This window comes from Haplochromis burtoni, unplaced genomic scaffold (genome assembly GCF_018398535.1).
Source record: "Haplochromis burtoni strain Fernald_Lab_line unplaced genomic scaffold, NCSU_Asbu1 Contig_125, whole genome shotgun sequence".
Taxonomy (NCBI): Eukaryota; Metazoa; Chordata; class Actinopteri; order Cichliformes; family Cichlidae; genus Haplochromis; species Haplochromis burtoni.
This window is the reverse complement of record NW_024582486.1, coordinates 1384807-1394837: the sequence shown is the minus strand read 5'-3', so window position 1 is coordinate 1394837 and position 10031 is coordinate 1384807.

Sequence of the window (10031 nt, the reverse complement as noted above, 5' to 3'; positions counted from 1 at the left end):
TTCTACCAAAGCTCTGCTGGAGGTAAGAAATGAAGATCTCATGGACAGGGGCTTGTGTCAGACATTCCCAGCACATCCTCACTATACGCTTGAAATGCAATGTTTTAGTTTTAAACATTGAGCTCAAGCACGCTAAAATGAATGGTCCTGCAAAGAATAGAGGTTCTTTATTCATATTGATAAATTTAGTGTTTCTTTCTGAGAAAGGGAGAAAAAATCATTTTTTTAAAAAGTAATTTAACACTTGTGCTTTTATTAAACCATATTAAACACAAATCGTGATTTATTATCAACATGTCTTTAAATATAATGAGGGTATTGGATTATTTTATCATGTATATAGAGCAGTTTTAGGTGTCTGCAGTGATATTTTAAATGGGGCAGAACAGTATGTTTCGAGTAAGTAATAAATATTTATTTAGCCTATATTTATTATGTACTTATTATATAATGATTATAATACATTAAACAATATTATGAGTCATATGAACATTTTTCCTGTAATAATGTATTTTAAAAATTACATAAACAGTAAAACAAACAAAGTTGTGCTGCACTTTATCACGCAGATCAGCATCAAATTAAACAACCACAGTGGAGTTGTGCTTAATGCATGTTTACATCAACGTACTCAATCAGCTGTGTGTGGTGCTTGCTTTTTGTGTCTGACCTGAGTCTTATCTACAGATATAATGTGCTTATCCTCAGTTAAAGCACTGTGGGGATTTTGGCTCCACTGCTCACTGATGTCTTCACTACTAGAGTCTAACATCAGCTGCCAGAACCGAGAAAAGGTATAATTACATTTTTATTGATGACTTTATCAAGCAGAGTAAAGAGGCTGTCTTACTAACAATGCCATGCAGGTATGGTGTTTAAATCCCTATCCTGCTGAAATCAGCAGACCATACCTTTGGTGTTTTTCCTCAAGCAGATTCTTGACAATGAAAAATGTCCGTATTCTCAAGTTCAGACTGAGGGAGTGAGATGAGCATGTGTGTGTATGTGTATATATACAGTATATGTGTGAGCCAGAAAAATAGACATGCTACAGAGAGAGTATTTCTGCATTTCATAAGAGACCATCACTATGTGTGTCAGAATCTCAAACCAAGTTGCATGAACTGTATACAGCGGTTTGGTGTGAAGACCTTGCAAAGAGAATTTGTCCAGTCAGTGAGTTTCCTGCTACTGTTCTCCTTGATCAGTAGAATGAGGTGACTGGATGGGTCCCTGCACAGTGTGTTCATTCCCTTACCAGCTGGCCCTCCAAACCTCACCTGAGATGAATAGAAACACTACACATGCATTGGTATATTTATCTCCATGCATTCATCCACACATGGCAACACACATACACAATTTCTGCCATACCAGGCAGGCCTTTAACAGATTGGGAGGAAGGGGTAATGCCCCCTTCAGCTACTCTGCAGCCATTCAATTGGGGAAGGAGCCATAAGATTTTTGGCTGACAGACACTTAGTAGGTCCTTTTATGCATTCTTTCACCATCTTTCTCCTTTTCCTCACTCACCATACCTTTTCTTGATCATGCTGACATAAGCTGAAAAATCTCATTGTAGTTCAGGTTGTTCACGTTTCTCACTGCTCTGTCATGTTGTCCTGATTAAACTCCCCTGATGAGAAACTTGTGACCTCCACAAAAGCTAACGTAGCAAGAGGCAAGGTGCATATAGGAAATGTTTTTAGTTAATGCAAGTCTTGGGGTCAGCTTTACTAAGCAGGACAAATAAGCTGAGGCTACGCTTATTTGCTGTGTATTCTGTTTTATGCATTTAATAACAGCCCAGTATATTAAAGGCCACCTTTGAGTTATAAACTGTATCATTGGTTATTAGATTGTTTAGCAAGACTGAAAATACTAGCAAATGTATTTTCCTAACACTACAATCAGAAAAAAAGTCCAATAGGAGTAGAAAGTTCTATGGGTGATATACTGTGTGTGTGAATGTGTGTGTATTTTATTAAAGCCCGGCAAATTATCCAGCTGGGAGCAGGTCTATAATGTTAGTCAGGACACTGGTAGAGCAGCTTTGCATGGGTCCATAAACCTCCTTGATGCAGCCTTGGAGCTCATTCGCTGCCTATTTAAGATTCTTCTTTTTATGGTCAACACTGGTGGCTGGTGGTGAAAAACTTTTGGGCAGGGGGGATTGGGTCACATGGGTCAAAGATTGTAAAAATATTTAAAAACATAATATCTATAGACATGTTATACACTACACACAACTTTTTCAACAATGAAACAATGGAATCCACCAAACCACAGAATATCCCTGGATTCTGCACTCTCATCATGGGCACACAAAGCCAAATAAAAGCCAACTTCATACCGTCTATGATTCTAGACAAAATGTGCTGGGGGTTTTTTGTCACCTCTTTTTGGTGCTTTCTTCTGCCAATTTGATAGCCTTCATCCAGCTGTTCTACTATGCTAAGCTTTCCAAAAAGGTGTAGCTTCACGCTGTTGTCCAAGTGGCTACAGTTTCTGTTGTGTCTTTACTGCGGTTTTCTGTTAAGTGCTTTGTGGTGGTCCACAACATTTTGGTACCAGCAGACACAAAAAGGCATTGCTCACCGCACATCAAGTTAACCAACTCCGCTAGCGTGCTGGAGAAGGTCCGTGTATATGCTCTCTACTACTACTGCTGATGTAATTTTAATTCTGAACAGTCAGGTCTTAAAAATGGATGTTTCTGTAAACAAACAACTTAATTAACTTTACTGTTTCAGCAGCACCTGAAGTTGCCATCCTCAATCCAGAGCTAGCTAACAATTCAGTGCCATTTCCAAGTTCCAGTTGAAACTCAGCCTCAGACTGTCATGACTGAAAAACTTCAGACATCGGCCATCCCTCCTGTAGGCCTATCACCCGCAGGAGGCGCTGAAGGGGTTGAGTGCAATGTGTGCTGGGTAGTGGCCAGGGCAGAGACCCTGGTGGGCCAATCTCCGGCTACCGAGACTAGCAACAGTTCATATGAAGTGTTGGTGCTCATATGCTTTGTTTGATTTTTGCTAAATGTGTGATATGTGCCACTTGGTCTTGTCTGTTCATAGAGCATTGTTCCAGAGGTCTTGTCTTTGTTCAGATGCAAACCTTAGCAGTGCTGTCATGTTCAGTCAGTCATACTTTTTCAGGGTTTTTTTCTGTTTGTAGTGTCATAAACTTTTAACATTTAATATGCTAACTGAGTCCTGTAGATTCTAAGTGCGGTGGTGGAGTGTGGTTTGTGGCTCAGCTGCAGGAGAGGGGTGGTGTAGTGGGTTGAGGGGGCAGTGCCAGAGGAGGCTAGCTAACAGTAACAGTCTAATCAGATCTCTCCTATATGTTACACACTAGCATGCTGGGATGGTGTGGAGAGGAGTCTGACTTGGTGACAGAGTGGCTGGAGCTGTCTAGGAAAGAAGCTCAAAAATAATCATCTGCCAAAGTGTGTGCAATAAAGCATCGCTTGTTGGGAAGCAAACGCTGTGTCTGCTGTATCATGTTGGGGTTTCCTGTAGGGTAGGAAGTGCTACACTGAGATGTAGTTTTTGAGTTTGTTGCAGCTTTCCCACTTCTGAATAATCTTTGTTACTGCACAATGAACTTCAAAATTGTTTGGAAATGGCCTTATAACTCTCCTCAGATCGATGCACTACAACATTTGCTTCTCTAAGATCATCCTCATTGGCTTTATTTTAACACACATAAATGCTCCAGACCACCAAACTGCAGAAGCCTTTGCTTTCATAGAGGTGCTCTCACATCAAGCACAGTTAATCAAGCACACTTGATTATCAGCACCTGGCTGCTACTTATACCCTTAATTCCCATAGAAGCACAAGGGTGTACTGTGCTGGATATGTGAAGTCTAAAAATTGAAAGAGGATGCCGTACTGACCTCTTTGTGAAAATGTATAATATTGTGGCATGTTGGGGGAGCAACTAGTCCTCTCCCATCATGCCTTGGGACATGTGGTGCTGTTTAGTTTTTGTTTTATTGTTTATGGTTACATTACTTTTAACTGTTATCTTCAATGTTGTGTTTATACTACGGTACAAAGTCACTGACAGTTATTGATTTATAGAAAGAATGCAGTACCATAAGTGGGTTCTGTTATGCTGTTATTGACCCTTGAAGCACATTGTAGCACCAGCTAGTGTTTAATAAAGAGCTTCCCCCTACCGTCTTGGGGTTGAACAGCAAGCTTCAACTTTCTGTAGAGCTTCTTTGCTAAGATTCCTCTGCATGCCACATTGGTGTCAGAAGTGGGATTCCAAGAGCATGGCCACTATTCTGGAAGAAGAGCTGAGGAAGATTGAGAAGCTTATCACCCGCCTGGAAGTCATGAATGGAGCACGACCGAAGAAGCAGGGAGACCCCCGGGCAGTAGCAAGTCAGCCAGGGGAAAATCTGTTGGGCTCCTTACCTGATGGAGCCTCACACCCCTGCCCACTGGGAAGCTGTAGGAGCCGCCAAGGGATGCTGCAGGCTCCAAGACCACAAGCGGCCAGCCACCCTCCACTAATGGTGATGCCTGGGAGCGGCACACCGTCATTGCTGGAGGCTCAGGGTGACAATGCCAACTGCCTCCTGGACCAAGTGCAGCCGGCGGTGCCATCAGGGGCTCCTATCTGGGGGGAGCATGAAACTGCCATGCTATAATGGGGAGGCACCTCCAGAGACCTACCTTATCCAGGTACAGCTGGCTGCTCAGCTAAACGGACGGTCAACAGAGGAGACAGCTGTCCAAGTAGCTCTCGCCTTGGAAGGCAGGGCCCTGCAGATCCTCACAGATCTTCAGCTAGAAGAGCGTTTATGTTGGCCTGCTGTCGCCAGAGCAATGCAGAGCAGGTTTGGCCTCTGTACCCATGCAGATGATGCCCGAGATAAACTTGCCAGCCGCCACGGAGACAAGAGGAGAGTCTGGGTGCCTATTCTGCAGACGAAGAGGGTACCCTGCTTTTGATGCTGCAGCACAGGAAGAGCTTGCTCTCCAGGCTTACAAGAGCACATCCGTCTGCATGCACCAGAAACTATGGCAGCAGCTCTAACTAAGACAGAAAGAGTGGAGCATGTGCTCGGCTCAGGTGCATGCAGCCTTGCTCAAGTCACCGAGTGTGTCAAACAGATTACAACAGGAGCGACAAGGAGGAGATGGCCCTCCAAACCACCATCACACCACCCTGGCGATCTCGGCGAGGGAATGGATGAGCAGGTGGCCAATCCAGGGACAACTGCCATCGATGCGGAGAACCAGGCCACATTGCACGCTACTATCCAGCACCGAACCCAGGTTGGCCGGCTGGGCCAGACACGGGGACTGTATCTGGACTGTGACCTTGCTAGCACCACCTGTAGAGCACTGATAGACACTGGATCCACACTTTCCTTGGTAAGGCCGGAGCCCTCCCTGGTACTGGCGGCCCAAGACTGCAGGGTTGGCAACCTACTCAGCTCCACATCACCACAGTCACGGGGGAGCGTGCCAAAGTTAAAGGGGAAAGATCCCTCCTGGTGACTGTTGCTAACTGCACTGTGGACCACCGGTTCTGGCTAGCCAGTATCCAGGACCAATGCATCATTGGTCTAGACCTGCTGGCCAAATGGGAGGCCACAGTGGACGTATCCAGAGCAATCCTTTACCTGGGCACGGAGGCTGTGAAGCTCCACACCACCAAGGAAGTCCCGCTGCCTGCCTCCACCTTTTCAGCCAGCGTCAGAAAACATGAGGGCCTCTCGCCGCTGGCAGAAGAAGGGGCCTCAACTTCACCAGCAGTACAGCAACCGTCCACAGAGGCCAAACAAGCTGTTGAGGACCTATACCAGAGAAGCTGCGAGGACCCCCAGGCTGATCAGCAATGGCAGCTGCGGGAGTTGCTCGACTTGTTTGCCGACATCTTTGCAGCCAAGGATGAGGACTGCATGCAAACCAGCCTGGTACAACACGACATTGACACTGGGGATGCACGCCCATCCGTGCCATGTTTACCCTTCATTCTAATTTGTGTTGTACAGTTATTTCATTTTTTATATTTTATATTCTTATATTTTATTCCTTCCTAGTTAAATTTACACTTTTTAATTTTTCATATTTATTTCCTATCTTATTCATAGCCCTTTCCTTTTCTTTTTTTCTTTAGGTCACGAGCAGTTGTCTAAGCATTTCACTGCATATCGTACTGTGTATGACTGTGTACGTGACAAGTAAAATTTGAATTTGATTTGATTCTCCCATGTAGCACCAGCAAGTCTTTAATAAAGAGCTTCCCCCTACCATCTTGGGGTTTAACAGCAAGCTCCAACTTTCTGTAGAGCTTCTTTGCTAAGATTCCTCTGCATGCCACAATATAAACAACCAAAACTAGAACACTGTAGTAATCAGTCAACTTTAAAGATAAGTATGTTACTGTGCAGTTCAGGGTAAAATGCAATTTCGCAAAACAAACTTTACTGAAAATCTGCTATTGCATAAATGATGCATCCTATGATACATGATGCAAAATTGGATTTTGTGCCTAATTCTAAACCTTAACAAACCTACACAGTGAGAGAAAGCAAAATGTTTTAAATTTGGTGCACTCAGACAAAAACTACAAGGGTTCATTGGGTACATATGAGTCGTGCACAACTGGGTATTCAATAATTGTGCTTCATTTTCAGTCCACTTTGCCACATGCATCACCAAGGTGACATTTTGCAGCAGATTTCAAGCAATACGCTCGTTTACTTAATCAATAGGTACAGAAATTGCCTATAGATTGTAGAGGCCAAGTAATCCAGGTGGCAACACAAGAGACTACTTGAAGTGAAAGAGCAAGTCAGAGGTTCAGAGCAGTTAGACTGAGCAGCTAATCATGGACATTGTGGTGGGGCAGTCATAAATGTAACCCCCCGAAGTCTGATTACCAGCTGGATGACAAGGTTGGAATCTCAAGGGCAGTAAAATGAGACAGAAGAATGATGATAATGATAAAAGCCATAAATTGGAATATTTGGCTTTGGCTTCAGTATAGTATCAGAATGAGATGGAAGAATAGAGCATTAGAGGTCCAGTCTCCCTGGAGCTGCAGAGATGACTGTCCACTTCTGTCTATGAGTGTCTGCTGTTTTATATTCACCTCCCAGAACCTTTCCTCTACTTTGACTCCTGGGTTTTAATTATGCCTTAGGCACTACTAGGCAGACTCTGTGAGTATAAATTCATAAATACATGACAACAGGCAGAAAAAACATACAGACGGGTGGCCAGCCAAAAAGGTGCACAAAAATTCATGCGCCACACACACACACTCACTTGCATAAACCCAAAAAGATGCATCACTGGAGCTGTAAAGAATGGCACATTAACAAAAGTCATTTGAATGTAACCCAGAAACAGAATTAGTTAAAGTCCCGTGTTGCTTAGTCCAGTCAGTGAGTTGTTGTCTGGACTCCACTACTTCTGAATATAAAACATCAGGGCCACTGTCTGTGTTGCTGTAAGCCTTTCTTATTCTAAGTTTAGCAGCATATGTATGTGAAGAGCACTGTATGTATAGACAGACCATTAATCAGAGACAGAGATCAGAATGTGATTTGATGGGCATTGTATGGGGAACACAGATCTAACACAGGCATGCAGTGTCATTCAGTGCATTTTAGATAGCAGGTATTGTGCCAGCACAACTCTCACTGACAAGCAGAGGGAAGAATGCTCGAAGACTACATTATAACCCCCGATCAGACACTGCCAGTGTTTGTAACACCTTCAGACTCCATCATTACCTATTCAGAGCCTATTCCACCAGACTGTCATGGGACTCATTACTCCATTGCTTTGTGAGGCTGCAGACAGTCGCGTAGCTGTGCAGTGGGTAAGAGAGAGAACGCGTACGCTGACCCAGGGCACAGGTGCTGACATGGAGTGTCTATCAACACGCACACACACAGACCACAGGGTTTGACTGCACTAAGGGAGGTTTAGAGGCAAAACAATGGTGTGGACAGTCCACCAACTGTTCAGGGCCCTACTGGGGTCCACGCAAGCTGCATATATGTGCAGGTAATGTAGTACTATATGGGAGTATCACTGGTGAGAGAATACGCCAGGTCTTCTCTCTCTAATGCGTGAGATTTCGAGTATTAAATCATACTGCAATGCATGCCCATATGCAAATTTGAAAAGTGCCTCTAATCATTTCTTCTCTTCATGCTTGCTTCAAAAAGATTTCTTCAAACACATTTCCACTAAATGACGGTCAAAAAATCTCCACTCTTTTTAAAGCTGAGGCTCAGTCAGTCAGAATTAGTCAAACCTCATATTACCAAGTTTGTCCCTGTTAGTTTTTTACCACATATGATAATGAACACTTATCTTTGCACCTCCTTGACCAAAGCATGCGGTTAGTTCAGTATAAATTATAACAACTTATTATAACAACAATAGATCTGAGTTAAAATTCAAAATCACATTGTGTATCTGTGATATATAATAATGTCATATGACTCCACCCATAAATTTAACAACCACACCTGAGTTTAATTTGCACCTCTGCCTGGTTTCCAGTGCTCCTGCTATTTTTAGTTTGCTCTGTGGAGTCTTGTTCTCTCACTTTGCACTTTGTGATGGAGCTCCTCCACTGTTTCAGAGCAGTGAGCCTTTAACTTCAGTTTTATGGAGGAGTTGAAGAGGATGAAGTGACAGGACACAGATCTAAAGGTAAATTAAGAAATTTTTGGAATAGTCAGAAATTTTACATTTTTGATGCAATGTGGTGATGTTATAGCAGAACATTGAAAGTCTGATCCTGGACAATGAAATCTCTGTGAGTTTTAATAAAAAAAATATACTGATGCTTATCTGGCATCTTTTGAGCTGGAAACAATGGAATCTTTTACTGAAAACATCTGTTTGGTCCCTGGGGCCAAGCCAAAAATAGGACCTCTGAGGAGCGTTATAAGAATTCAATTCAATTCCATTTAATTTATATAGTTCAAGAGAACAATACAATCAATAGTGCAGGACTTGCCTCAAGGCACTTTTATATTGTAAAGACCCTAAAATAATAGAGAGGAAGCCCAAGCTATGAGAAAGCGTTACGTGACAGTGGGAACGAAAAACTCCTTTTTAACAGAAACAAATCTCCAGCACAACCAGTGTCAGGGAGGGGCAGCGGACTTTTGCACTTGATTTCACAGCAACTGCAGCCAGCAACCACTTGCAACCAGTTTTCCATTGTGACCGGTGATTGCTAGCTGGTCATGCGCTGTTCTTTAGTCCTTTGTGTTTGACACATCTGACCTGGCTTGGGAAGTTCATGTTCATGAAATTTATAGTAATAATGGTAACACAAAGAGGCAATTTTGTACAAAAATGGGCATGAGAATATGATATTCACAGTGAACAAAAACTGCGACCATGTCGTTTACATGGGTTTTCATGCACATCTGTTTGTGAATCTGTTTGTGTCTGTCCTTTATTTTCCCCCATGTAACAAACAGTGTGTGACTTCCTGTGTGCAAAGTAAAAAGAATAACAACTGCAGCATGTCAGTGAGGTGTCAGACGATGAATGAAAACGTTCTCTTTATCTTACATCCTCTGTCTCACTGCTGTGCTCCTCTCCTGCTCCTTTTCTCTGCTTTCCTCCTGCGAATTTCTCAAGACCTGAGGCACTAGTTCAATTAATATCAAACGCGTCTGTCATGGACCTCAGTTGGAAGAATTAACCAGATATTAACAATAAAGATGTAAAAGAACAGCAGGGCTGGATGGAAGTGCAAAAAACAAAACAAAAAATGAACAGGGATTGGTTAAACACACATTGGCATACATATTGATATACAACACACAAATACACACAGTCACTGCCAAATACTGAACACGCACACACTCACGCAGCCCTGTGTTATATGGTCCAGAAAGAGCAGGATAATGGAAAAGCCTGGGGGCGTTTGTGGATTGTGTCTTCTCCCTAGCTACAACTCTCCACTGTCCGCTGCCTTACAATCCTTCAGGAACCTTCAGCCAAGCTTCAAAACACAGC